This window comes from Lepidochelys olivacea, assembly GCF_965140295.1.
Source record: "Lepidochelys olivacea isolate rLepOli2 genome assembly, chromosome: 5".
Taxonomy (NCBI): domain Eukaryota; kingdom Metazoa; phylum Chordata; order Testudines; family Cheloniidae; genus Lepidochelys; species Lepidochelys olivacea.
In genome coordinates this window covers 128,963,389-128,988,935 of record NC_140415.1, presented here as the reverse complement: position 1 = coordinate 128,988,935, position 25,547 = coordinate 128,963,389, and the positions used below count along the sequence as shown (strand labels likewise).

Below are 25,547 nucleotides of genomic sequence, written 5' to 3'. Positions count from 1 at the left end.
AAAATTAGACTATACTTGGAGTAAATGCTGTAAGCATGTAGAGGATAATACTGTGTTACCAATATTCAAACTGGGTATTCATTTATCCCAGTAAAATCAGCAACTCTTAATGAGACACCATATTGTGTTTGGAGTTACTCTATACTTATGACCCCCAAAATGTAATGTCTGAGAGCCTTGCAGTGTGTTTATCCTCGCAACACTCCGGTGAGGTTGGGTAGTACCATTCCCATTTCGCAGATGGAGAACTGAGGCTCATAGCTTAAGTGATTTACCCAAGATTGTTGAGGGACTTGAAGTAGGCCTCCTAAATCCTAGACTACTGCCTTAACCACTGCATAATTCTTCCTCTCATATCACGCAAACATAAAACCAGATTAAATTTAAGTGTAAATTTAAATACAGCCCTAACTATGGAGCCACTATGATGCTTCCATAATATGAGCGAATTTGAACTGAATACATTACAGTGACCAAAAAGGCATCATGCAAATATGTTTATACTCTTTAAAGTGTGGATATGCAATCTTTTTAAAGTGGTTAAGAGGAAAGTTTCAGAGTAACAGCCGTGTTAGTCTGTATTCGCAAAAAGAAAAGGAGTACTTGTGGCACCTTAGAGACTAACCAGTTTATTTGAGCATAAGCTTTCCGATTCATCAGATGAAGTGAGCTGTAGCTCACGAAAGCTTATGCTCAAATAAATTGGTTAGTCTCTAAGGTGCCACAAGTACTCCTTTTCTTTTTAAGAGGAAAGTGTTTTTCCATTTTAGCCTTAATCAGTTGGCCTTGGCATTGTTCTGTGACCCTTTAATTGGAGCAAAATAAGTGAGGGTGAGCTGCTCTGTGAGTTCTCTCACAACTGCCTTAATCACTCAAAGCTCCCCATATTAACGAACCACTTCCCTAGCTAATCACCAGTATGGCCATTAACAAATATTAAAGATTTTTTTTGAAAAGGAAATAATTGTCAAAAACATTCCCTGGATTTTCTCTAAACCTAAAAGCAAAAAGAGACCAAATGTTTCTGAAAAGTGTTTCTTTAGATCAGGTTTCAGAGTAGCAGCCTTGTTAGTCTGTATTCGCAAAAAGAAAAGGAGTACTTGTGGCACCTTAGAGACTAACCAATTTATTTGAGCATGAGCTGAGCTGTAGCTCATGAAAGCTCACGAAAGCTCATGAGCTGTAGCTGTAGCTCTCAGCCTCTCCAGACTACTGTACCCCTTTCAGGAAGGAGTGTGATTTGTCTTGCATACCCCCAAGTTTCAGCTCAGTTTAAAAACTACTTGTTTACAAAATCAGACATAAAAATACACAAGTGTCACAACACGCTGTCACTTAATTGCTTACTTTCTCATTTTTACCATATACTTATAAATCAATTGGAATATAAATGTCGTACTTACATTTCAGTGTATAGTATATAGAGCAGTATAAACAAGTCATTGTCTGTATGAAATTTTAGTTTGTACTGACTTCGCTAGTGCTTTCTGTGTAGCCTGTTGTAAAACTAGGCAAATATCTAGGTAAGTTGATGTACCCTAGGAAGCACTCTGAGTACCCCCAGGGGTACACATGCCCCTTGCTGAGAATCACTCTTAGATTATCTGGGTGTATTGTGTGCAGAGCTGTTCATGTGGCTTCCCAAGTTGGATCCTCTCTCCTATCAGCAATCCAAACTTTTCGCTTTTAACACTTCACCTTATAACAAAATGGTCCAAAAGGTTATCAAACAAAGAGTAAGGAAAAAATCTGGCTGTAGTGGCAGTGTTGGATAACTATAAATTTCTGATTGTCACAATGTGCAAGTCCTATTTTAAGAGATACTTTCAACCTAAAACAAATAATAAAAAAATCCCTCATACAGATCTATCTTATAGATTCATAGAAGGTTAGGATTGGAAGGGACCTTAGGAGGTCATCTAGTCCAACCCCCTGCTTGAAGCAGGACCAATCCCCAATTTTTGCCCCAGATCCCTAAATGGCCCCCTCAAGGATTGAACTCACAAATGGCCCCCTCAAGGATTGAACTCACAACCCTGGGTTTAGCAGGCCCATGGTCAAACCACTGAGCTATCCCTCCCCACCACTGAGCTATCCCTCCAAAAGTTGCTTATATTTTAATAGTTTTTTTCTGTCTGGTTTATATTTCTATTTGATCTCTCAGTTAAATCATAATCCTCCTCCTTCTGACCTTTGTTACCATAGAAATTTTGTTATTCAGTGTTATTATTTCACTGTAGATTCAAATAGAAAAAGGGAAAATGTTTGTATTAAAACAATTTAAACAACAAAGATAGTAAAAATAAAATGAAGCGTGGATAGATGTAGCTTTAAATCTGATAACATTTATAATTTTTTCCCCTCAATATTAAAATATTTTTGAATTGATTTGAAAGGTTTGTTTGTTTTTATTTTTAAATGATTGATAGTGTCTGGGCAAAGCAGGAAAAAGTTACTAGGCTCCAGCTAGCCAGTGGGAATAACATCCTAGTCAGAGGCCAGTAGAGTTCTGAGAAGCCACAGCTTTTCCCAAAAAGGGTGGGTGGAAAAAGGAGGAGTTGGGCAGTGTGCACCAAAATGTAGGGGGTACTTCATTGGTGCAAGAACAACAACTTTTTGGACCAGAAACTCGTGACCTGTTGGGACTGGTGCATCTCTGCTACTCTAGCATTCTTTTTTTGGAAATCTTTCTTTGAACAACTCCCAGTGCCTACTTTAGGTGCTTGCAGCTTCTTCACATAGCAGCTAAGCAAGACTGGAATGAATATTGTTAGTTTCACAGTTTGCCCACAGCATTCTGAATAGCAGCTGAGAATATGACTGGTGTTTTTGTTTACCTTTTGCTCTGCCTCTGTTTAGGGCAGAGGTGGGCAAATTATGGCCCGCAGGACCCTCCTGCCTGGCCCCTGAGCTCCTGTCCCAGGAGGCTTGCCCCAGCTCCTCCCCCGCTGTTCCCCCTCAGCATGCTGTAGCACTGGCGCAATGCTCTGGGTGGCGTGGGGGGCGGGGGCGAGCTCCTAGGGCAGCGCAGCTGCAGAGCCTGGCCTGACCCGGTGCTCTGTGCTGCGCGGTGCATGGCTGGCTCCAGCCAGGTGGCGCAGCTGTAGCACCTCCAGCCACTGTTGCTCCAGGCAGCGCGGTAAGGGGACAGGGAGCGGGAGGGTTGCATAGAAGGCAGGGGTGTTTGGAGTGGTGGTCAAGGGGTGGGGATGTGGATAAGGGTCGGGGCGGTCAGAGAGTGGGGAACAGAAGGGTTGAATGGGGGCAGTCAGAAAGGAGCGGGGGTTGGATTGGGCGGCAGAGTGCAGTCAGGGGCAGGGGTCCCGGGGGGCAGTCAGGGAGAAGGGATGGTTGGATGGGGCAGGGGTCCCCGGGGGCAGTCAGGAATGAGGGGAGGGGTTGGATGGAGCAGTCGGGGCAGGGGTTTCAGGGGGGCAGTCGGGACAGGGAGGGTGGGGTGGATGGGGCAGGGGTCCCAGGGAACAGGGGGGTTTGGATGGGGCAGGAGTCGGGGGTGGGGAGGGTGGGAGCAGGCCACGCCCCCCTTCCCTATCCGGCCCTCCATACAATTTCCAAAACCCGATGTGGCCCTCAGGCCAAAAAGTTTGTCCGCCCCTGGCTTAGGGAAAGCAGTAGATGCACTGGAGCTGTTTGTCTCCAGACTGAGGAAGGTGACATCAGTGCCTAGATATGGTGGTGAGCAGTGCTATATTGGTATGAAAGCAAATTAAAAACAGACAATTAACATATGGATAGGTTTCAGAGTAGCAGCCGTGTTAGTCTGTATTCACAAAAAGAAAAGGAGTACTTGTGGCACCTTAGAGACTAACCAATTTATTTGAGCATAAGCTTTCGTGAGCTACAGCTCACTTCATCGGATGCATTTTCCACTGAATGCATCCGATGAAGTGAGCTGTAACTCACGAAAGCTTATGCTCAAATAAATTGGTTAGTCTCTAAGGTGCCACAAGTACTCCTTTTCTTTTAACGTATGGATAGTTACCTTTGCAGCTAGAAACTATTTAAGTTCTGCAGGAGCAGTTTAGGCCCACCTCACTTACAAGGAAAACATGTGTTTTACCACTTGTGCCTGGTCAAGTGGATTTCTCAACATAAAGCACACAATACGCTGCTTCTTTTTAATAATTTAAGGGGAACATGTTGATAAAAGATGTCTTCCTGCCCCTAAAACCAGCAATGCAACTTGCAGCTCTGGAGCATCTGTGATCTTTTCTGGTCACCTTGGAGGATCATCAACTGTAACAGATTGTAGAACTCTAGGTTTATAGTAGTTGCACTTTCTGACTTTATGAGAGAAAACATTTGCTTCATTAAATAACGTCATATTTTTTATAAGCTCTAAGGATAGACATAAATTATACTTAGTCTAAATAAGTTATTAAATGGGCTGTTCTATATAACAATTGGTCTTCTGTATGTATAGCCATAGAATGAAAGGAAAACCTATCTCAGCTTGAAAAGGCTAGACTGATGCAGTAAAGTGAGATCCCACTAGATGAATAATATAACTTGGCTATACGTAGGTAAGTAAACTGTTTCTGCGAGTTAGGATTATTCTGTCTGTTTAAGCTGAGCATAATGATAGATATTTCAAATTTTGCTTTATGGCATAAATTGATCAGCCAGTGTGGTACTTGATGACTTACAGCCAGGATCCAAATTCTACCATTGGAGTACCACTGAAGGGACTGCATTAGTTTTTTGGCATCTTTACATTTAAAAATCACCATCTCCCCTCTCATGTCTACCACCTTCATTTTTCATCCAGTGTTTGAACTGAGTAGTTTTGAGGTGGGGAAGGAATGAAGGACAGTAGAGAGGCTTCAGGGTTAATTTCCCTAAGAATGCTTTTAGAAAGTACCTGTCATCAAATAATAGGATACTATACTACAAAGGCAAACAATTGGATTTTAGAGGGGTCTTGTTGCTAAGAATATGTCAACTATATGGTATGGAGTGTCAGTTTCTTTACAGAGGGATGAACTACATCCGACATTTAGTTCAAATACTAGGTCTGTATACAGTATATGCAGAACCTTGCTAACTGGCACACTGAAAATGGTGGCTTTTATCTACTTATCAACAAGGCTGTTGTAGTGTCAAAAGTTCTCAAATTGATTTCATATCTCCAAGTGTATTACATATATAAGAAAGGAACACAACCAAGCTGAACTATTTATCAAATATACTTTTAGATAGATCACTTTGCTCTTTTCTTTACTTGCTAGCTTCAATAGGCTTCTCAATCACTCTTGTGAATTAGTGAGGTTCTGTGCTGTACATGCAATTAGCTTATGTCTCCATGTAATGTTTATGTGACACTGGCAAATTAATACATTAAAATATTTCTATTTGTATATGAAGGGGCTGTACAAGCCTAATTGCACCATTGCTTATCTAACTTCATTCTTACTTTCCCATGTATTTTAAAGTTGTCTTTAGAGTCTGTGTTTTGTCCCTTCAAACAGTTACTCACATTATTCACTTTCGCTCTTCACTTCATCATCATCATCTTCCCCATCTGTTCAATTTTTATCGGATGGAACAAAGGGTCAGCAACATGTTAGCAGTCAGCTCTCTGCAGATCTCGAATTGGGAACCTCTACTCCATCTGTTTTCTTTCCTGTATCTACTCCATCCTCATTCTTCCCCATTGATGCTTCCTCAGGTTGGGTAAAAACTAGCGTCTTCTGTGCTTTTTTTCTAGGGATTTTCTTGGTGGTTTTGAATATCATTATGGAGGAATTACAGGAAAACAACATTTATTGAAGTTTGAGAATGGGCATATTAGACAAAACATTTCCATTAATTGACTGAAGCTAAACTATCCTAAAAGTTAAAAGGGAAGGGATGACAACTTTCAGGTTCTTGTTAGGCCTATTAGAAAACAGTAAATATTGTCTGAAACCGGGAGTAGTTGAGTGTTGCTAATTAGAAGTGGGCTAGAGGGTGGAATCTACTGTCATTGGCTCTTTAAGAGAGCAGTGGGCTGATTTTGTGAATAGTAGGATGGGCTGGCTTGGTTGCTAGAATCTCTTAACTTTCTAGAATACTAGTGAGCATGGCATGTGGTTATATGGTTGTATGTAAAACTGGCACAGCTTTTAGTCTCGTGTTCATTTCATGAGGTGCTCATTTCTCATTCTAACTAGAAAAGGAGTACTTGTGGCACCTTAGAGACTAACCAATTTATTTGAGCATAAGTTTTCGTGAGCTACAGCTCACTTCATCGGATGCATACTGTGGAAAGTACAGAAGATCTTTTTATACACACAAAGCAAGAAAAAATGGGTGTTTATCACTACAAAAGGTTTTCTCTCCCCCCACCCCACTCTCCTGCTGGTAATAGCTTATCTAAAGTGATCACTCTCCTTACAATGTGTATGATAATCAAGGTGGGCCATTTCCAGCACAAATCCAGGGTTTAACAAGAACGTCTTGGGAGGGGGGGGAGAGTGGGTTTGTAGGGGAGGAGAAAACCTGGATTTGTGCTGGAAATGGTCCATCTTGATTATCGTATACATTGTAAGGAGAGTGATCACTTTAGATAAGCTATTACCAACAGGAGAGTGGGGTGGGGGGAGAGAGAACCTTTTGTAGTGATAAACACCCATTTTTTCATGCTTTGTGTGTATGAAAAGATCCTCTGTACTTTCCACAGTATGCATCCGATGAAGTGAGCTGTAGCTCACGAAAGCTTATGCTCAAATAAATTGGTTAGTCTCTAAGGTGCCACAAGTACTCCTTTTCTTTTTGCGAATACAGACTAACATGGCTGTTACTCTGAAACCTGTCATTCTAACTAGTAAATGTGAAAGCTGCTGATCAGTAGTGAAATTAGTGTTGGATACATTCACACATAGATAACTGGTAATCAGTTTTCTTCCCTGAAGGTGAATGAAGTGATTGGCAACAAGCAATTAAAAATTATTTTTGGAACTTCAGTCCATTGGAAGTAAAATATAAAGATTTCACCATTGCAAGCATTGATCAGTCAGTTTAGCGGCATCTGCACTGGGGTTCAGCCAGCATAGCTATGGCACTTGGGGTGTTGATTTTTTCACATAGACTAGCCCAAAATGTGCACCTCGTGTGTGTCAGAGAATGGAATGTGGTCGTGGTCGTGCGGGGAAAAAGGAGCACATGTTCTGATTGTGCTTTGTGTTGGTAGCTCTTTCCTTTCTGTGGAAGGCTGACAGGTGTATTGGTATCTTTGCAGTGTTCCTTAGCTCTGAAGACGAGAGAGAATCAACCTGTGATGTTGTCCTGCCATGAAAAAGGCGTTCCTTGTAAATAGACACAATGGTTGTGGGGGTTTTACAATTATTCTACATCTGGGGCAGGGCAGTGAAAATGGTGGTTTGACTCCCAGGAGTTGTAACCTACAGTCTATACAAGGAGAGTTTTAAAATTTTGCAGTGCTTGGTATCTGCGTGGTATCGTTGACCACAAGAAATCAGAGGCTACAAATGGCCTTGGGGCTCACAATAAGTGTTAATGTCTGCAAGAATAAGAGAGGGCATACTGTACTTGTCATTAAACAATCTGTAGGTCTAAAATGAATGATGGTTTCCTGCTTGTCCATGTAAAGCAGTTGTTGCTTAAATAATAGTGGAAGGCCTGCAGTGCACTTTGGCTTACAGAGTTGGGCGGCATAATTAAGGTTAAGAATTTTCATGGTAAAATTTGAAAAATTTCATGACATTGTTGTGATCAAAATAATATTTCACTTTTTGTGACAGTGCTTTGAATTTATAATGCATTCCCCTCTATTCGACATTGGTGAGGCCTCATCTGGAGTACTGTGTCCAGTTTTGGGCCCCACACTACAAGAAGGATGTGGAAAAATTGGAAAACGTCCAGCAGAGGGCAACAAAAGTGATTAGGGGACTGGAACACATGACTTATGAGGAGAAGCTGAGGGAACTGGGATTGTTTAGCCTGCAGAAGAGAAGAATGAGGGGGGATTTGATAGCTGCTTTCAACTACCTGAAAGGGGATTCCAAAGAGGATGGATCTAGACTGTTCTCAGTGGTAGCAGATGACAGAACAAGGAGTAATGGTCTCAAGTTGCAGTGGGGGAGGTTTAGGTTAGATAATAGGAAAAACTTTTTCACTAGGAGAGTGGTGAAACACTGGAATGCGTTACCTACGGAGGTGGTGGAATCTCTTTCCTTAGAAGTTTTTAAGGTCAGGCTTGACAAAGCCCTGGCTGGGATGATTTAGTTCAGGACTGGTCCTGCTTTGAGCAGGGGGTTGGACTAGATGACCTCCTGAGGTCCCTTCCAACCCTGATATTCTAGGATTCTATTATTAGAATTGTAATTGAAATCTGACTGCAGTATTGCAGGTTATTCCCTCAAAGCAGATTATGTACACTGAACTGATACTTCAAATGTTGTCTTTTGGTGCTATTTACTTTTGTAGTTAATATTGCACTAATAAAAATGATACCAACAGGATCTTGTAAGAGGGACAAGGCAAATTGCCACGTTTATTGTAAATACAACAAAATATTCCTATATGCAATTTCTATATAGATCCATTCACACACACAGACATTCACACGCAGGTTCTACAAAAAGGTTGTTATAGTTACCAGTCTAGTCGTTGCTCGTGCCAAGTCACTGGCCAGGTGGCCTGGACATGAGAGTGGAGCCGAGTTGTTGTCAGATGCGCGTCAGATGCTCCTGGAGGGTGGTCGAAGAACCAGACTCAAAGAACACAGTCCCTGGACCCAAGTTTTATAGGTCTCTGATTCAATACAAGTCTATGGAAGTTGCTTCATCATGCTGAATTTACAATTGAGATTACCATCAATCAGCAGGTGGTACATCCATGACGGCTCCATGATGGCTAGTTGTTATCTTCTTGTTCTTCCTTGATGGGTTTTGGGTGGATTCCGGTTTGCACTCCGTGGGTCATCCGGTTATCTCCACTACTTTGTATATTCTTCAGCCCATCGATACCAAGGTTGAAATTCTTAGGATTAGGCTGGCACCATTTACTAACCAATTATTTCCCTGCTTCAGACTCTCAATTCCATGCACTCATCATTCATTCTTTTACTTAACAACACAATTTACGACTCTTGATTTGTTTAACAAGTTTTATCCCACTATCTATTTTTCCCTCTTTGGATACCAAGATTTACATAGGCATGACAAGGGGCCCCGCTGGGGAAGAGCATCAGAGTGTTGTTTTAAAGAACAGCATTGTTTTCTCAAAATTCTTATCACTTTCCAGCACAGACTCTGTCCCTTACCAGCCTGAAATAATTAGTACTTTGGCCTTGCATTTGTTACAGAGTGAAATTCAACAGCATGGAACTGATGTTCATACCTTTTTACAATACCTATATACTCTTTTGTCTGTCTATTTCTACTACTACATAATTAGAATTCTATCATACTCCTATAACTGTGAGGGCGACGACCCAACAGTTAATGAATGAGTATATTAATGAGAAATCTTAAATAACTGCAGTAATGCACATCTAACGCCTACAAAAGTGAAGGTGAAGTAATATTTATTGTCTAGAAACTGATTATTAGATTCCCAGGTAAGATTACTGTCCCAAGTAAACTCAAAGGGCTTTACTTAGGTCCATTTTTTTTTTTATTGGTCAGTGGGATCTGTGTGCATAGTACCTCTGAAAATAAGGCTTTTTTTAATTTGAGTGTTTAACTGTAGGTACTCGGTACTGAAAACTTCATCTTTAGTCTATGCTGGCTGTTTTTCTAGTGAGTGAAGATTTGGAGGTGAATTTTTTTTAGTAGCTTTACAAAACTCAAGTTATCTCTTTTTAAGGGAGTAGAATGTTTTCCCCCCTGCCTTGATACAGAGGACAGACAAATGTGTGTAGACTACTAAACACATGAATTCTGTAAGGCTGTAACAGATCTGGGAAGCGGGGGATGGGAGGAGGGAAGAAACAAGTGTTTTTCAAACCTGTTCCACTGGTAAGGCATTGCCAGATTTAACAGGTGAAGTTCAACAGATATGGGCTGTTTTGACTTCAGTGAGAAGTAAAATCCATTGGTTTGATTTTACCCAGTTGCACTTACTGGGGCTTTTGGTGTATTTGGGAACTTTAGGGAAATATTGGTAGATTGAATCTATGACCTTCATAGCTAAAATGAGATCAATCCATTGGTGATGTGAACTGTTAATACATCCGTTCATAAAGGCAATGTACAGTCATGTTTTAATTGTGTTTAAGCTATTGCTGAAATAAACATTTTGGGAATTTAATAACCTCGCTAATTACTATGGTCTCTAAGCTCCCTGTAGATTTTACATAAAGCTATTGAGAAGGTGGTATTGGGCCAACTCAGCAATTCAAAGATTTGTCAGATTTTTCTTAATCTTTGTCAGTTTGTGTTCAGACTTTGATATGGAATACAGCCTAATATCGTTGTTGATTGAACTTCTAGTGAAGTAGAAGCTTCAAAGAGTCCTTTAGCACCTTATAGACTAACAGACGTATTGGAGCATAAGCTTATGCTCCAATACGTCTGTTAGTCTATAAGGTGCTACAGGACTCTTTGACGCTTTTACAGATCCAGACTAACACAGCTACCCCTCTGATAGTGAAGTAGAGGGGTTCATGCTGATTGTACTGTGCCTGCCAGCAATTCTCTATACCAGGGTTGGCAGCCTTTCAGAAGTGGTGTGCCGAGTCTTCATTTGTTCACTTTAATTTAAGGTTTCGCCTGCCAGTAATACATTTTAACATTTTTTAGAAGGTCTCTCTCTATAAGTCTATATATTATATAACTAAAATATTGTCATATGTGAAGTAAACAAGGTTTTCAAAATGTTTAAGAAGCTTCATTTAAAATTAAATTTAAAATGCTGATCTTATGCTGCCGGCCTGCTCAGCCTGTTGCGAGCCTGGGGGTCTGTTCACTTAGGCCGGCAGGAGGCTGAGCGGGGCCTGTGGCCAGGACCCCGGCTGGCAAGGGGCCAGCAGCCAGAATCCCCGACCGGCAGTGGGCTGAGCGGGGCCGGCAGCCCGCTGCCAGTCTGGGGTTCCATCCACCGGCTCCTGCCAGCCAGGATCCTGGCTGCTGGCCCCGCTCAGCCCGCTCTGGGATCCCGGCCCTGCCCACATAGAGCGGATACCTAGCTTCTCCCTGGTTCTAGCCCATTCTCTTCCTCTCTGCACTGAGCTGAGGGTGGGAGTGCACTGAGCACAGAGCTGGGGGTGAAGGATCAGGCTGGGGGTTGGGGTGTAGGGTCTGGCCAGGAGCTAGAATGAGGGAGGGGGCTCAGGGTTGGGGCAGGAGTTTTGGGTGTGGAGTGCTTACCAAGGCAGCTCCCATTTGGTGCGAGGGAAGTGTGTGGGGGGGTGCAGGAGCTCCTGTTTGGTGCTCAGGGTGGGAATGTGGGGGGCTGCAAGAGTCAGGGCATAGGGTGTGGGGGGACTGAGTATGTGTGAGGGGGTGCAGGAGTCAGGGCTGGGGGCGTGTGAGGGGTGCAGGAGTCAGGGTGTGGGAGGAGCTGGGTATGTGTGGGGGGTGCTGGGGTTGTGGGAGGAGGCTGGGGTGTGTGAGGGGTGCAGGGGTCAGGGCAGGGGGCTGGGTGTGTGTGAGGGGTGCTCGAGTCAGGGCTGGGGTCGTGGGGGTCAGGGCAGGAGGCTGGGGTGTGTGGGGGTGCAGGGGTCAGGGCAGAGGGCTAGGGGTGTGTGTGTGTGTGTGTGTGTGTGTGTGTGGGAGGGGGTTGGGGGCATGGGCTAGGGTCCTGGGGGTGCTCCCAGCCCCCTGTCCAGAGCGGCTCATGGCAGGGGGCTGGAGGGGATATGCCCTGATTCCACCCCCCGCCCCTTCTCCGCCTCCTCCCCAGAGCAGCAAGTGCGCTGCAGCTCTGCTTCTCCCCCTCTCTCGCAAGTGTCATCAGCTGATCCACGGCAGGGAGGGAGAGGAGGAGTGGCCGGGACCCAGCACTCTTGGGGAAAAGTCGGGGTCGGGGGGACCTTTTCTGCCCTGCAACAGTAGCCGGCAGGACCAAGCTTCTTCACCCTGCCCCCGCAGGGGAGTAGGGGGTGAAGAAGAGCAGGCTGGGGGGGGGGGGGGGGCAGAGGGCTGAGCGGGGCTGGCAGCTGGGACCCGGTAGGCAACAGCGTGCCATTAAAAATCGGCTCATGTGCCGTCTTTGGCACGCATGCCAGAGGTTGCCGACCCCTGCTCTATACCCTTAACCACAAGGTCCTCTTAATTTGCTTGTTGGGTGCTGCTCTGTTCTCTCCTACACGACCCAACTGGGTTTGCTGCTTATCTCCCAAAAGTTTTGAGGGTAGTGTTTGGATTCCACAGCATCCTCTTTTGCTCAATGTATGCGTGAGAGAAATATGATTTTCTGGGCTGCAGTGTCCTCAATATGCTGATACTTAGCTGTAGATACCCTTGATTTGTATTCTGGTAATGCCTAGAAGCCTGAATCTGGACCCCATTGTGCTAAGCTTTGTATAAAAACATAGAATCTTTCAAACCAAGATTCTGCAGGCTTTATTAGTCCTCTAGCATCTGAGCTCTGGATCGAAGTGAACTGAAGCAGGGCATGAAGGGATTTTCTAGTTTGTTGGCCCATCTTCACCTTCTGCCAAAATGGTTTACAACCTTAGAGTTCAGATATCTGTCTCTGTTCCTAGGTTTTATGGATTGTAGTGCCTTATGATCTACGGCTGGTTGGAAAGCTGTGACATTTCTCTCGAAAGCAGACTTTGCAGTGGTTCTCCCTGACCTGGACATCTCAGAGATAAACTAGTAAAAGAAGCTATGCTTAGGGTCATGCTTGAAGTGAAACTAGAATGTGTAAGCCATATTTTCAAGAGGGTCTGAAACTGTACTTACTTGTAAGTACAGTTTCAGACCCTCTTGAAAATTTACAACTTGTCCTTGTTCACACATTTCTGTGTGCATTGCCCACCTTTGTATGTGACAGTTAAGTCATCAGGGAGCTACCAAAACGTGTCTGCCAAGGAGGGTTTGTTGCCTATTAGTTTGTGTGGAGTTTGGATTCTCAAATATTTGGGCTGTATAGCTAATGTACAGTATAGTTGCCCACCACCTATGTAGGGCAAGCAGCTCTGAGTGCAACATCTGTGCTCAAGTCTTTGTATTAGCTACCCATTTAATTTTCTTTTGACACCCTTTGTAGGCCAGAATGTTTGATGGTGCAAGAGACTGTGACTGTAGATTCTTCATCCCCAGGAGGCAACTGTTGGCTGCTTCCTGATTGGTCAACCCATTGAAAGGCTGTGCTCTCGGTTTTCCCTCTTGATGTGAGATCAGTAATGAGAGGCAGAGGGAGACCTTGCTTTTTTTTTTGGTGTTTTGAAGAGCAGGGAGAAGAAAAGATTTCAGAAAACAAGGCTATTAAGTTTTTTTTAACCCACTTTACCAAAATTTTACACTACTTATTACTATTTTCTACAGAAATTAACTTGAGAAATCCACTGCACTAAATATATAGTGCTATAGAACATTATACCAAATGTCATTAACTAGAAGTAGTTACGTTATTTCCCTGACATATCACTAGAAGTGTACTATGCTTGGGACTTGTCTACACTAGGCAGTTTACTTTCCTTGAATTAATTGATTGCCAAAGTCATCTAGTGTAAGTATAACCTGTGACTTTTCATTAGGAAAAAGATGGATCAATCTCATGGTAATGAATACCTGGTAAAATCCTAGCGTGGACAAGGCAGCTTGTAATTTTTACATATATTAGCAGACCTAGATAAATACAAGCGGCATCCTACAGTTTTTGACCTGCTAATGTGTGAAAACTACAAGTTGCACTGTTTATACTAGGATGCTAATATGAGGTAAACCACCAATTATGTGAATTAAAACAACTTACTTAATGCAGTGGGTGTAAGTGTGGTTTATAGTTTAGGCCATGTCTGCACCATGGAACTACAGCAGCATAGCTATGGTGCCATAACTATGCCAGTATAAGCTCATAGTGTAGAAGCAGCTACCCTTTAAATTGTAAAGGGTTTTTCAGTCACTGTAGGAACACCACCTCTGCGAGCAATAGTAGCTAGGTCCAGCAAAATCTCCCAGGGGAGATGGAGTTTATATTGACAAGAGGGTAGCTTATACTAGCTCTCTGAATAAAATCAGCTATTCCTGCAAAATAACTCTTTGCCTGCATCTACACTAGATCTTTTACTTGCATGGCTAGGCTGGTCACAAATGTGGGTGTGCTCCTCCCCTGTTCCATGCTAACATACATGGGTTATGCTGACAAAATTTGTGTAGACCGGGCCTAGCTGGTGGTTCTGCTTTAACTATATCTGTTTTGAAACAAGGCAAGCCCAACAGATTAGTGAAAGTTACATTTCATACTAGACTGCTCAGTGCTGTGTGTGCTCTTATGTGTTCTGATTTGACTAATAATGATAACACTTTCTTGCTATATGTGGAATAAATAGTAACTTCAGATGGTAACCTGTTGTACACTTATCTGAAGGTAAAACCCATATGTTTTCAACTGAAGGTGTTTAAATTGATTTGAAACGTCTTATGTTCACATTGACATTCATGATTTCTTGGAAACTGTTACTGTGAAACTTTTTCTTAGTTTACAAAGGGGAATTCTCTTAACACTAATGTTATGACAGTGACAAAGTAAATTAAGAATATAAACTTCTACTCTATCTAGATTAACCTGTAGCTATGTCATAGTTTCTAAGCATATGGTATCTCTGCAGACTTGGTAATGTTTAATAAATAGCTTGATTTCTGAATTTATGGGCAGTGTTTAAATGCTTTCATGTAATAAAGTTTAGAAGTCAAATTTAATTGGAAATTAGAGACTATGCATAGGCTGAAAGATGTCTGTTACTCACTGAATTTTATAGTCTCCTTTGCTAGGAATGCAAAATCCTTCTGTATCAGCAAAGTAGAAAGTCCTCATATGAAGAATTGTTACTCTGGATACATTTTCAAACTTCTTACTCGGAAGCCAAGTAAAGCAAGTGATTAGTTTTCTGCTGATGAATCTAAGCTGTTTGCAATGTTTGTTCAACCTTTTAAGGTGGAGAAGAGAGGTGGTAGATGGCAACTGGAGGCAGCTTTGGAGTGTGGGACATTCTTCTGCTTCCAGTGGCTGACAGGTCTGGTTCCGCCCCTGAGCTGCAAACAGACTGAAGTACTCATTGTAACGCATCTCTGGATCTAATTACATGAAGACAGGAAACTTACAGGTCAACAGATCAATTTGCCTATTGTCTCTGAAAAGCTGAATTTCTGCTGGACAAAGAGAAAGTTTTGTATCTTGGGTGCAATACCACATTTAGATGCACATTCTGTAATTCTGTTTTGGCTATATCTGCAGCAGTACCAGAAGCCCCAGTTGAGAAGAAAGTCCCATTGTTAAAAGCTGTGCATTCATATAGTAAGAGAATTCCTGCATCAGTGCTTACAATCTAACAATTAATCTGTTTTGCCTCTTCAGCTACATAGTTCTTTAAAGTTTAGGAAAGTTAAAGGCTAATCTTTCAAAATTTGTTTCATGGTCCCAAGTTGAACGCATGTATGAAACTGTAGAAGACTTAAATATAGAGAATGCTTAAAGAATAACTGAAAATCAATTATTGGGGGCCTGTTAATACTTTCATGATTAAAGATAATCTTGGGTTTTAAAAAAAGCTGTGTAAGTAAACAAAGCAGAATAGCAGGTTCTAACCTTTCTTTTTTGTTGGAGTTTGACAATGTTGTTGGAGGACCAGGATAGTTAAATCACAGAAACCGGAACTGCAGCTTTCCAAGCCCCCAGATATAAGATGTTAAATGAGGTCAACAAACTGTACAATCTGTATTCTCATGGCTGCTTCAGTTTATCTCTGAAAGACCAAAATACTGGGGAGAGTAGGTGGCAAGATGAGAGCATAGTACTTCTGTATGTTGTTGCAGGCACCATCCTGTGGGTTTCAAGAGCTGCTGACCAGAGGAGTTTATGGAAGGCTCATTTTGCATTGAACTCTGTAAGGCTCTTGGATGACTTCACTTCATGCAAGTCTGAATGAAGGTATCCCTTGACTCAAATGTCTAAATATTAAGCCTAGGAAGGGATTGGGGGGGATTTTCTTGCAGTTACAAGGATTTTTATGGAGCATTTCAGCAGAATGACCTTTTTCACCTTCTGATTTGCCAATTAATAGGAGACAGTTGTCCCTGGGTCAGAAAGATCAAGGAACGTGAAGATGTTGATCATTGTTTGAGACTTTTGGTGACACAAATATACAGATATTCAGATTTTCCGTTGAATGACTGTAATGCTCTAATTCAGGCTTTCTTTAATAAAACTTTTAACATCCCAGTAAAAATGAGAAGTTACAAATAAAATAGGTGCAATCAATTAAATTCCAGCACCGCTCTGCTTTTAGCAGCTAGTGGTGGTTGGTGTCTCACCACAGCATTGCCTTCCGTTGACATCTTGATGATTTTGAAGGGACTTTGTCCTTCATGACATAATAGTATAAGGGTTCTTTAAACAATTCTTTAATAACTGGAAGTTAAGAATCTTCATCTCCTTTTAATACATGTTTTTACACAAGAGTGTGATCTAAATTGAATCCAAGTGCCTTTTTAATGACTGGTAATTTGTGGCTTTTAATTCCCAACAAAAAAATCCATTGTAACATTTTCTCTTCGTATATTACAAATTCTTTCTGTAACTTTTGCTAGTATACCTAATTTGGGATAGCCCATGAAAATGAATAGCTTTTCTCCCCAAAAGCCTGATGCCTCCAGCAGTGATTTTGATCACTTATTAATGAGCTAGACTGTATTCAGAGAAGAATACAATGGGATTGTTTTTTTAAAAAAAAAAAAAAAAAAAAAGGTTGCACCTGTAACAGTTCTTTATTTGGATAGGATTACTACAGGTTTAGAAAGGTTTGAGGCATTAAATTATGGGTCTAAATTAGCTGTTAGCACTCAAGAAAAGATCTTGAAGTCATCATGAATAGTTATCTGAAAACATCTGCTCAATGTGAAGCAGCAGTCACAAAAGCTAACAATGTTAGGAACCTTAGGAAAAGGGATAGGTAATAAGACCGTAAATATCATAATGCCACTATATACATCTGCTCACACCTTGGATACCGCATGCAGTTTTGGTCTGCCATCTCAGAAAATAAATTAGAAATGGAAAAGGTACAGAGAAAGGCAACAAAAATGATTAGGGGTATGGAACAGCTTCCATATGAAGAGAGATTAAAAAACGTGGCACTGTTGAGTTTAGAAAAGACACAACTAAGGGGCTGTGACAGAGTGTATCAGGCCCTTTGGGGTCCCCTGCAGGAAGCCTTGCTATCGTACCATGCAGAGCTTATTGTATTAGTGTCATGTATGATCGGACTATGATTCCATCCTCATGAGCCCTGTGAACAGTAAAACTGTTCTAATTCTGGTCTTTGTTCTCAAAATGTATCGTTATTTTCTTTAGAGTATAAATTTTTGAAGGTGTTACTGTTCTTCAAAGCTTGTAAGAGGGGTGTGGATTGCACTTCCTGATTTACTGAATAACTTATCTGGGGATACCTTTTTGTATGTAAAGGGTAATGGTGCGCTGCAAACTATTCTTAATAATTTGGAGGAGGCAGGGCAGAAAAGGTGGGGGAGTAGCACTGTATGTAAGGGAGCAGTATGACTGCTCAGAGCTCTGGTACGAAACTGTAGAAAAACCTGAGTGTCTCTGGATTAAGTTTAGAAGTGTGTGCAACAAGAGTGATGTAGTGGTGGGAGTCTGCTATAGACCACCGGACCAGGGGGATGAGGTAGATGAGGCTTTCTTCCGGCAGCTCACAGAAGCTACTAGATCGCATGCCCTGATTCTCATGGGTGACTTTAATTTTCCTGATACCTGCTGGGAGAGCAATACAGCGGTGCATAGACAATCCAGGAAGTTTTTGGAAAGCGTAGGGGACAATTTCCTGGCGCAAGTGCTAGAGGAGCCAACTAGGGGGGGCGCTTTTCTTGACCTGCTGCTCACAAACCGGGTAGAATTAGTAGGGGAAGCAAAAGTGGATGGGAATCTGGGAGGCAGTGACCATGAGTTGGTTGAGTTCAGGATCCTGACGCAGGGAAGAAAGGTAAGCAGCAGGATACGGACCCTGGACTTCAGGAAAGCAGACTTCGACTCCCTCAGGGAACGGATGGCCAGGATCCCCTGGGGGACTAACTTGAAGGGGAAAGGAGTCCAGGAGAGCTGGCTGTATTTCAAGGAATCCCTGTTGAGGTTACAGGGACAAACCATCCCAATGAGTCGAAAGAATAGTAAATATGGCAGGCGACCAGCTTGGCTTAATGGTGAAATCCTAGCGGATCTTAAACATAAAAAAGAAGCTTACAAGAAGTGGAAGGTTGGACATATGACCAGGGAAGAGTATAAAAATATTTCTCGGGTATGTAGGAATGAAATCAGGAGGGCCAAATCTCACCTGGAGCTGCAGCTAGCGAGAGATGTCAAGAGTAACAAGAAGGGTTTCTTCAGGTATGTTGGCAACAAGAAGAAAGCCAAGGAAAGTGTGGGCCCCTTACTGAATGAGGGAGGCAACCTAGTGACAGAGGATGTGGAAAAAGCTAATGTACTCAATGCTTTTTTTGCCTCTGTTTTCACTAACAAGGTCAGCTCCCAGACTGCTGCGCTGGGCATCACAAAATGGGGAAGAGATGGCCAGCCCTCTGTGGAGATAGAGGTGGTTAGGGACTATTTAGAAAAGCTGGACGTGCACAAGTCCATGGGGCCGGACGAGTTGCATCCGAGAGTGCTGAAGGAATTGGCGGCTGTGATTGCAGAGCCATTGCCATTATCTTTGAAAACTCGTGGCGAATGGGGGAAGTCCCGGATGACTGGAAAAAGGCTAATGTAGTGCCAATCTTTAAAAAAGGGAAGAAGGAGGATCCTGGGAACTACAGGCCAGTCAGCCTCACCTCAGTCCCTGGAAAAATCATGGAGCAGGTCCTCAAAGAATCAATCCTGATGCACTTGCATGAGAGGAAAGTGATCAGGAACAGCCAGCATGGATTCACCAAGGGAAGGTCATGCCTGACTAATCTAATTGCCTTTTATGATGAGATTACTGGTTCTGTGGATGAAGGGAAAGCAGTGGATGTATTGTTTCTTGACTTTAGCAAAGCTTTTGACACGGTCTCCCACAGTATTCTTGTCAGCAAGTTAAGGAAGTATGGGCTGGATGAATGCACTATAAGGTGGGTAGAAAGCTGGCTAGATTGTCGGGCTCAACGGGTAGTGATCAATGGCTCCATGTCTAGTTGGCAGCCGGTATCAAGTGAGTGCCCCAAGGGTCGGTCCTGGGGCCGGTTTTGTTCAATATCTTCATAAATGATCTGGAGGATGGTGTGGATTGCACTCTCAGCAAATTTGTGGATGATACTAAACTGGGAGGAGTGGTAGGTACGCTGGAGGGGAGGGATAGGATACAGAAGGACCTAGACAAATTGGAGGATTGGGCCAAAAGAAATCTGATGAGGTTCAATAAGGATAAGTGCAGGGTCCTGCACTTAGGACGGAAGAACCCAATGCATAGCTACAGACTAGGGACCGAATGGCTAGGCAGCAGTTCTGCGGAAAAGGACCAAGGGGTGACAGTGGACGAGAAACTAGATATGAGTCAGCAGTGTGCCCTTGTTGCCAAGAAGGCCAATGGCATTTTGGGATGTATAAATAGGGGCATAGCGAGCAGATCGAGGGACGTGATCGTTCCCCTCTATTCGACATTGGTGAGGCCTCATCTGGAGTACTGTGTCCAGTTTTGGGCCCCACACTTCAAGAAGGATGTGGATAAATTGGAGAGAGTCCAGTGAAGGGCAACAAAAATGATTCGGGGTCTGGAACACATGACTTATGAGGAGAGGCTGAGGGAGCTGGGATTGTTTAGCCTGCAGAAGAGAAGAATGAGGGGGGATTTGATAGCTGCTTTCAACTACCTGAAAGGGGGTTCCAAAGAGGATGGCTCTAGACTGTTCTCAATGGTAGCAGATGACAGAACGAGGAGTAACGGTCTCAAGTTGCAGTGGGGGAGGTTTAGATTGGATATTAGGAAAAACTTTTTCACTAAGAGGGTGGTGAAACACTGGAATGCGTTACCTAGGGAGGTGGTAGAATCTCCTTCCTTAGAGGTTTTTAAGGTCAGGCTTGAGAAAGCCCTGGCTGGGATGATTTAACTGGGAATTGGTCCTGCTTTGAGGAGGGGGTTGGACTAGATGACCTTCTGGGGTCCCTTCCAACCCTGATGTATTCTATGTAGTTCTTGGGGGGATATTTTTTTGGCGGGGCGGGGCGGGGGGGGGGAAGACTTTTCCAAGTGGGCACTTCCCCTGTCCTTTGTGTAACACTTTGGTGGTGGCAGCTTTTAACCTAAGCTGGTAAGAATAAGCTTAGGGGGTCTTTCATGCAGGTCCCCACATCTGTACCCTAGAGCTCAGAGTGGGGAAGCAACCTTGACAAGTGGTAAGACTGAGTAACTTGTCTTTCAGTGAAGGAGTTATGTACTAATAAGCAACTTGTAAAAGCAAGTGTGTTTGACTCCATTTTATACTGACAGTATAAATTTATTTACAAAGAGCTAGCTATGCTCTGACCAGTTAAACTGTGAAAAGCTGCTGACATCACTTGTGGAAAGTAACATAACTTCAGAAGTGGTTTCTAACTCTGCTTTGGAAAGTTGGGGGTATTTGAGTTAACTTGACATAGCCAGTTTGCACGTGTGGTAGAATTGACATTGCACTTTGGACAGCAAATATTATAGTCGTGTGTGTCAAGTTATAACCCACAAACATAAATATATGGTTCTTGAAAATCACAAGCCACATGTTTATAACACATTGGCAAGCTGAAATATATTTCTAAGATTTAAGTGTGCATTTTGTGAAAATGTATAAAAACTACATTGGCTCTGTATCCACAAAAGCCAATTGTTGTGATTCAGTCTGAAGGTGACAAAGGCATGAATAACTCTGGTGAGGTCCTCATTAGAATGAGGAGGTGGTCAACCTTGCTGAGCTCAGTGCGAAATCACGTAAGGCAGCTTCTCCTATTTGGATATCAGAGTAGCAGAAAACAAGATTTTAGGTTGCCAACCTCACTAATAAATGACAATCGTACTACCTTGGTGAAGGGAGCTGAAATAACTTCTGTTTGACTTTCTGCTTGTTCCACCTAATTTCAGAATCAAATGGGCAGAAATGAAGTATGGTCATTCCAAAAGATTATGAAACTTTTAAACCATCAGACTGTGAAGTCACACTTCACTTAAGTTTTGTAGAGTTTTTTATTTTTATTTTTTTTAAAAGATACTCTTAACATCCTTCTTCCTGAGGAGCCAGATGACTCTAGTACTATGAACACAACTATACATGCAGAGGGAGGACGAACTTAGTAATAGTATAGACTTTAAATAGCTTTAGAAGACACCTCCCCCTGCCCCTAAAATACTCCTTTCTCTGCCTCCCATCCAAGATTGAATGGTCCTAAGGTCTGATGTCTAGTGCTGTATTTAACTGGAAAGCTATGAAGCTCAGGTCTCCAGTGATGAATGTTTCTAGATGTTGAGGTAATAGATCTTAAATTGGTCAGTAATGCAGGATTGAATAATGTAAATCTTGGACATCAGACCTGTGATCTCTGAAGGCTGAGATTTTCAAAGGAGCCTAAGGGATTTAATACCAAGATCCCATTTACATTTGATAATGGGTGCCAAACTCCCTTAGGCTTTTCAGAGAAACCTATCTGTGATTTTTAAGGCTGTTCTCCCCCCCCCCCCCATATTTGTGAAAGAAATCTCTTTTATCGCAGACTCTTCAAAGAAAAAGGACTATTGGCAAATTCCTCCTAAATTTGGAGTTAGAAGTAGTCCTGCTTTGAGTGGTTTAGTGGGGATTGTGCAGATGAGAAGGTCAAAGGTACGCAATAGTATGCCTTCGTATGTCAATCTACAGTTGATTGCATGAGAAGGAAAGATGGTCTTGAACTAAAGATATGGAACAGGGAGTCAGGAGACATGGCTCTTGCTCCTGGATTTGCCTCAGGTTTTGTGTGTAGCCTTGAGCAATTTGCTCTGCATCACCTTTAAAATAGGGGTAATACTAGCCTATCTCATGGGTGATGTAACAGGTTTCTTTTTAAGGTGCTATGAGAGCCTCAGATGGAAGGTCTTATCACAAATTTCATGATTCTGCAGCTTACTCCGTGGTTGTCACAAATTCAGATATAAGCAGCCTAATATTTCCTTTCTTGTAAATGTTCATTATTACCCTAGGCTGTAACTTCAATACTGCACTAGATCAAATGAAAAAATGTATTAGTTGTACCTAAGCACACGTGTAAATGGGTCGAGTTCTTAGTGTTTTATGATTCCCATTTACTCTTTCGGCCTTCCTCTGTCACTGATAAACCAAACACTTTTTTACTTCATCATTGGGAAAAGCTGTTACTTGACAATAACTTTGGTTCACTTGTTACCAAGATCTTTTATTTCCAGAAAACCTAGGTTAAAGTTTTTAAGCTTGCAAAGTCAAGCTCAAAAAAGTTAAATGTTTGAAATAATTTTGATTATACATAATTTGGCTTCCTGCTTATGCATTATAGGCTTCAGCTACATGATTGCAGTATTGCCAATCCCAAGTGTTGGAAAAAATCATGAGATTGGGTGAAAAAAGTTTTGGGCTTTTATTTACGTTTGGGTTTTGAGTTCAAGCTTTTCTCTGCAAACCTGAGAGCTAGAAACTTTAAATGAGAGCTGAAAACCTACATGTAGTTGCAGGATTCCAGGATCTGGGGCTTTAAGAAACACCAAATATCATGCAACTTGTCATAAAACGAATTGGTAGCGCTGTGGTTGTACACTGTTTTTTTCATGGGATTCCCTCAGCACACTTCTAGATATGGAGGGCTTTCATATACTGGGAACTGAGGCCCTCAGACCAAAACTTGCAAATCTCTGCTAATCTTGTGTGCCTACTAATTGGTTGCCAAACTTGAGGCCTCAGAGATCAATTTTTCAAAGTTCTTAATGTGACCAATAGGGCAATTTCCTGCAATTTCCTTGAAAGACCATATAGTATTAAGTTTATGTATTATTGTGTGCCAGGATTGCATGTAATATCGATAGTGGGGAGATGTAACAGATGGAAGACCTGAGAGTTCAAAAGACTGTATTGAAAATGTCTCAGATGAATATGGAATTTTGGACAATAAGTGGGTTCCCTGGGGAATCTTTAGGGAGAGAATAATGGAAATTATCCAATTCCAGTTATGAAAAACCCCCAGCTTTTACTATCTATGCCCTGAGACGAGGGTCTTTGTCTGCGGATTATCTGTTACAGAAGGCCAAGTTCAAAGGCCCAAGCTTTATAAAGAAACAGCTGATTTGCCCAGCCTTTGTTCTTGTTCTGGATCTAAATTGAATATGAACTCGTAACCTTGGGGAAGACTCATCTGTGGGTTTTGAAGGACTAAAACCTACCTGAGCCCTAGGCTGGGGTTGGGGGTCACTTCTGGTAAGATTTTTAGTATGTGTGTAGGAACTCTTACTGGTGGTTTTTTGTTTTTGTTTTTCTCATGCTTTTATCTTCAGAATAAATGTGCTTACTCGGAAGGAATTGTGTGGTAATTTATAACTGTAGGCAATACAGTGGTTATAGCCTTATGAGAGAAAGCAAAGCGCAGGTGCTGGCCTGTTTTAGGCAGTCTGCCTTGCTGGGGATATCACAGTGTAAGGCAGGGAGTTGTGCAGTCTGAAAATCCCTGGTCAGGAGGGTGAGAGACACTAGTCTGCACCCACGAGAAGTGGCTGGTGGGAGCTGGAAGCCTTAAGTGAGTGCCCTTGCTGGAACATGCCAGGGGAAAACAGGTTCATTTGCCCTGAAACTATGACACTTAACATATATTTTCATAGTACTTTACTGATGGGAAACTGAAACAAAGGTAAAGTGCATTGCCCAGCATCATGTAAAAGGGCTATGAGAGAAACAGAGGTAGGACCTAGTTGTTCTGAGTGATATTCTATTCCTGGGGGAATTCTGTGTCTCTGCACATACGCAGAATTCATGTTCCCTGCAGATTTCTTTGCTTCCCTGTAGAAAAATGACTTCTGATGGGAAAGCAAAGCGAAGCTGCGGGAGAGGTCATGATTCTATGTGCCCCTCCCTGGCAGCACAGGCAGGTTGGCTCGGGTGCTGGAGCAGCCGGCAGAGGCGTAAATCATTGCCTGGGGGTGTGTATGTGTGGGGGGAGTCGTGCGAGAGAGAGAGAGACTGTCCCTCTCACTCGCTATTGCAGCACAGTCAACATGGAGGGGCAGGGCTTCTGGGTGTTTCTGAGGAGGTAGGCATGGGGCAGGCCCTGTCCCTTCTGTTCTGGCTGCTTAGTGAATTGTTCCCATTGTCTTTGTGAATTCCCACAGGAGTATAAAACAGGTATAAAAATTTTAGGGCTCCTTCACATTGGCAGAGGGGTGTAAAGGACAGTATGGCCTTATAAATGCTTATGGTGGTTTCGTGATTAGAACTGGTCTACATTTTTGGACTGAAAAAATTTCCTATCAAAATGTGCTCCGTGAACTGTTTGCTACTGATCTTTCTGGAGATGGTCAGTAGCCAGTATAAATTGTGAGTTTGATTCTCCAGCCCTCACTTGCTCTTCAGTTACCTATGATGTAGCACTGAGCGTATGGCTGCATACATTTGTTGACTAATAACCTAGAAATAAAGGGTCAAACCTAGTACATTACTGTTTGGGAATTTCCTCCATTGCTTCCTATTCTCCATCCATTGTATTGTAGTTTAAATAAGTTACCAAAATAATTGAAACCAGAGTGATTATATTGTGGTGTTTTGATAAAATATGCAGAATTTTGTAGAATTTTAAAATATTGTGCACAGAAACTTGAATTTTTTTTGGTGCAGAATTCCCTGAGATGTAGGTATTCAACTGCTTTAACCCTATGACCATCCTTTCTCTTTTTGCAGTCCTCTGTCTCATTCGCTATACTAGTTTCAACTTCTACAACAGATGAGACAGAAGTTCAACAGACAACAGCCTGCTTCCCTACACAACACTGATTTATTCCCTGAGCAGCATCCATCCTGTCCACTGAATGAAGCAAGGGTCCTGTGGAAAAAATAGTATGTGCTCTGTAATTACAGACTCTCATAATTCATAGCAAGTGGTGGGGGGCTGGTGGTTAGTGAATTGAAGTTAAACAAGTAAGCTTTATTCTAGTTGTCCTAATGTATTTGATTTTTCAATCCTTAACTTTTTTGACACTTTCTATATGTAATTTACTTGTTTTTTTTTTTTAAAGGTAAAATAAAGAGAATTATGTGCAAATACCCCTCCAGAATCAGCAGCGTTGGAACTCTGGGCTTCCAACATTGCAGCACAGATTACTAGCACCTGTGCTAAGATATTAATTACAAATGCTGACAGAAGGAATAACCTGTTACCATTTGTGCATCACCCACTAAGAAATGCTGTTGCATAAT

At 42.3% G+C, this 25,547-nt stretch overlaps 1 protein-coding gene across 10 annotated transcripts in view; it reads left to right on the top strand.

Annotated features, from left to right (window-relative positions):
* Positions 1-25,547, top strand: part of PCGF3 (polycomb group ring finger 3) — a 113,267-nt gene that overhangs the window by 18,141 nt on the left and 69,579 nt on the right. For 6 of the 10 annotated variants that reach the window (XM_084628565.1, XM_084628559.1, XM_084628564.1 and 3 more), the window contains exon 2: positions 25,032-25,187. The exons of 3 other annotated variants lie outside the window; for them this stretch is intronic. The gene's annotated coding sequence lies outside the window, so the exon portion shown is untranslated. Of the gene's footprint in view, positions 1-15,105; positions 15,242-15,950; positions 16,066-25,031; positions 25,188-25,547 lie in introns of those variants that run through there. One more of the 10 variants, XM_084628558.1, reaches the window with a different exon arrangement.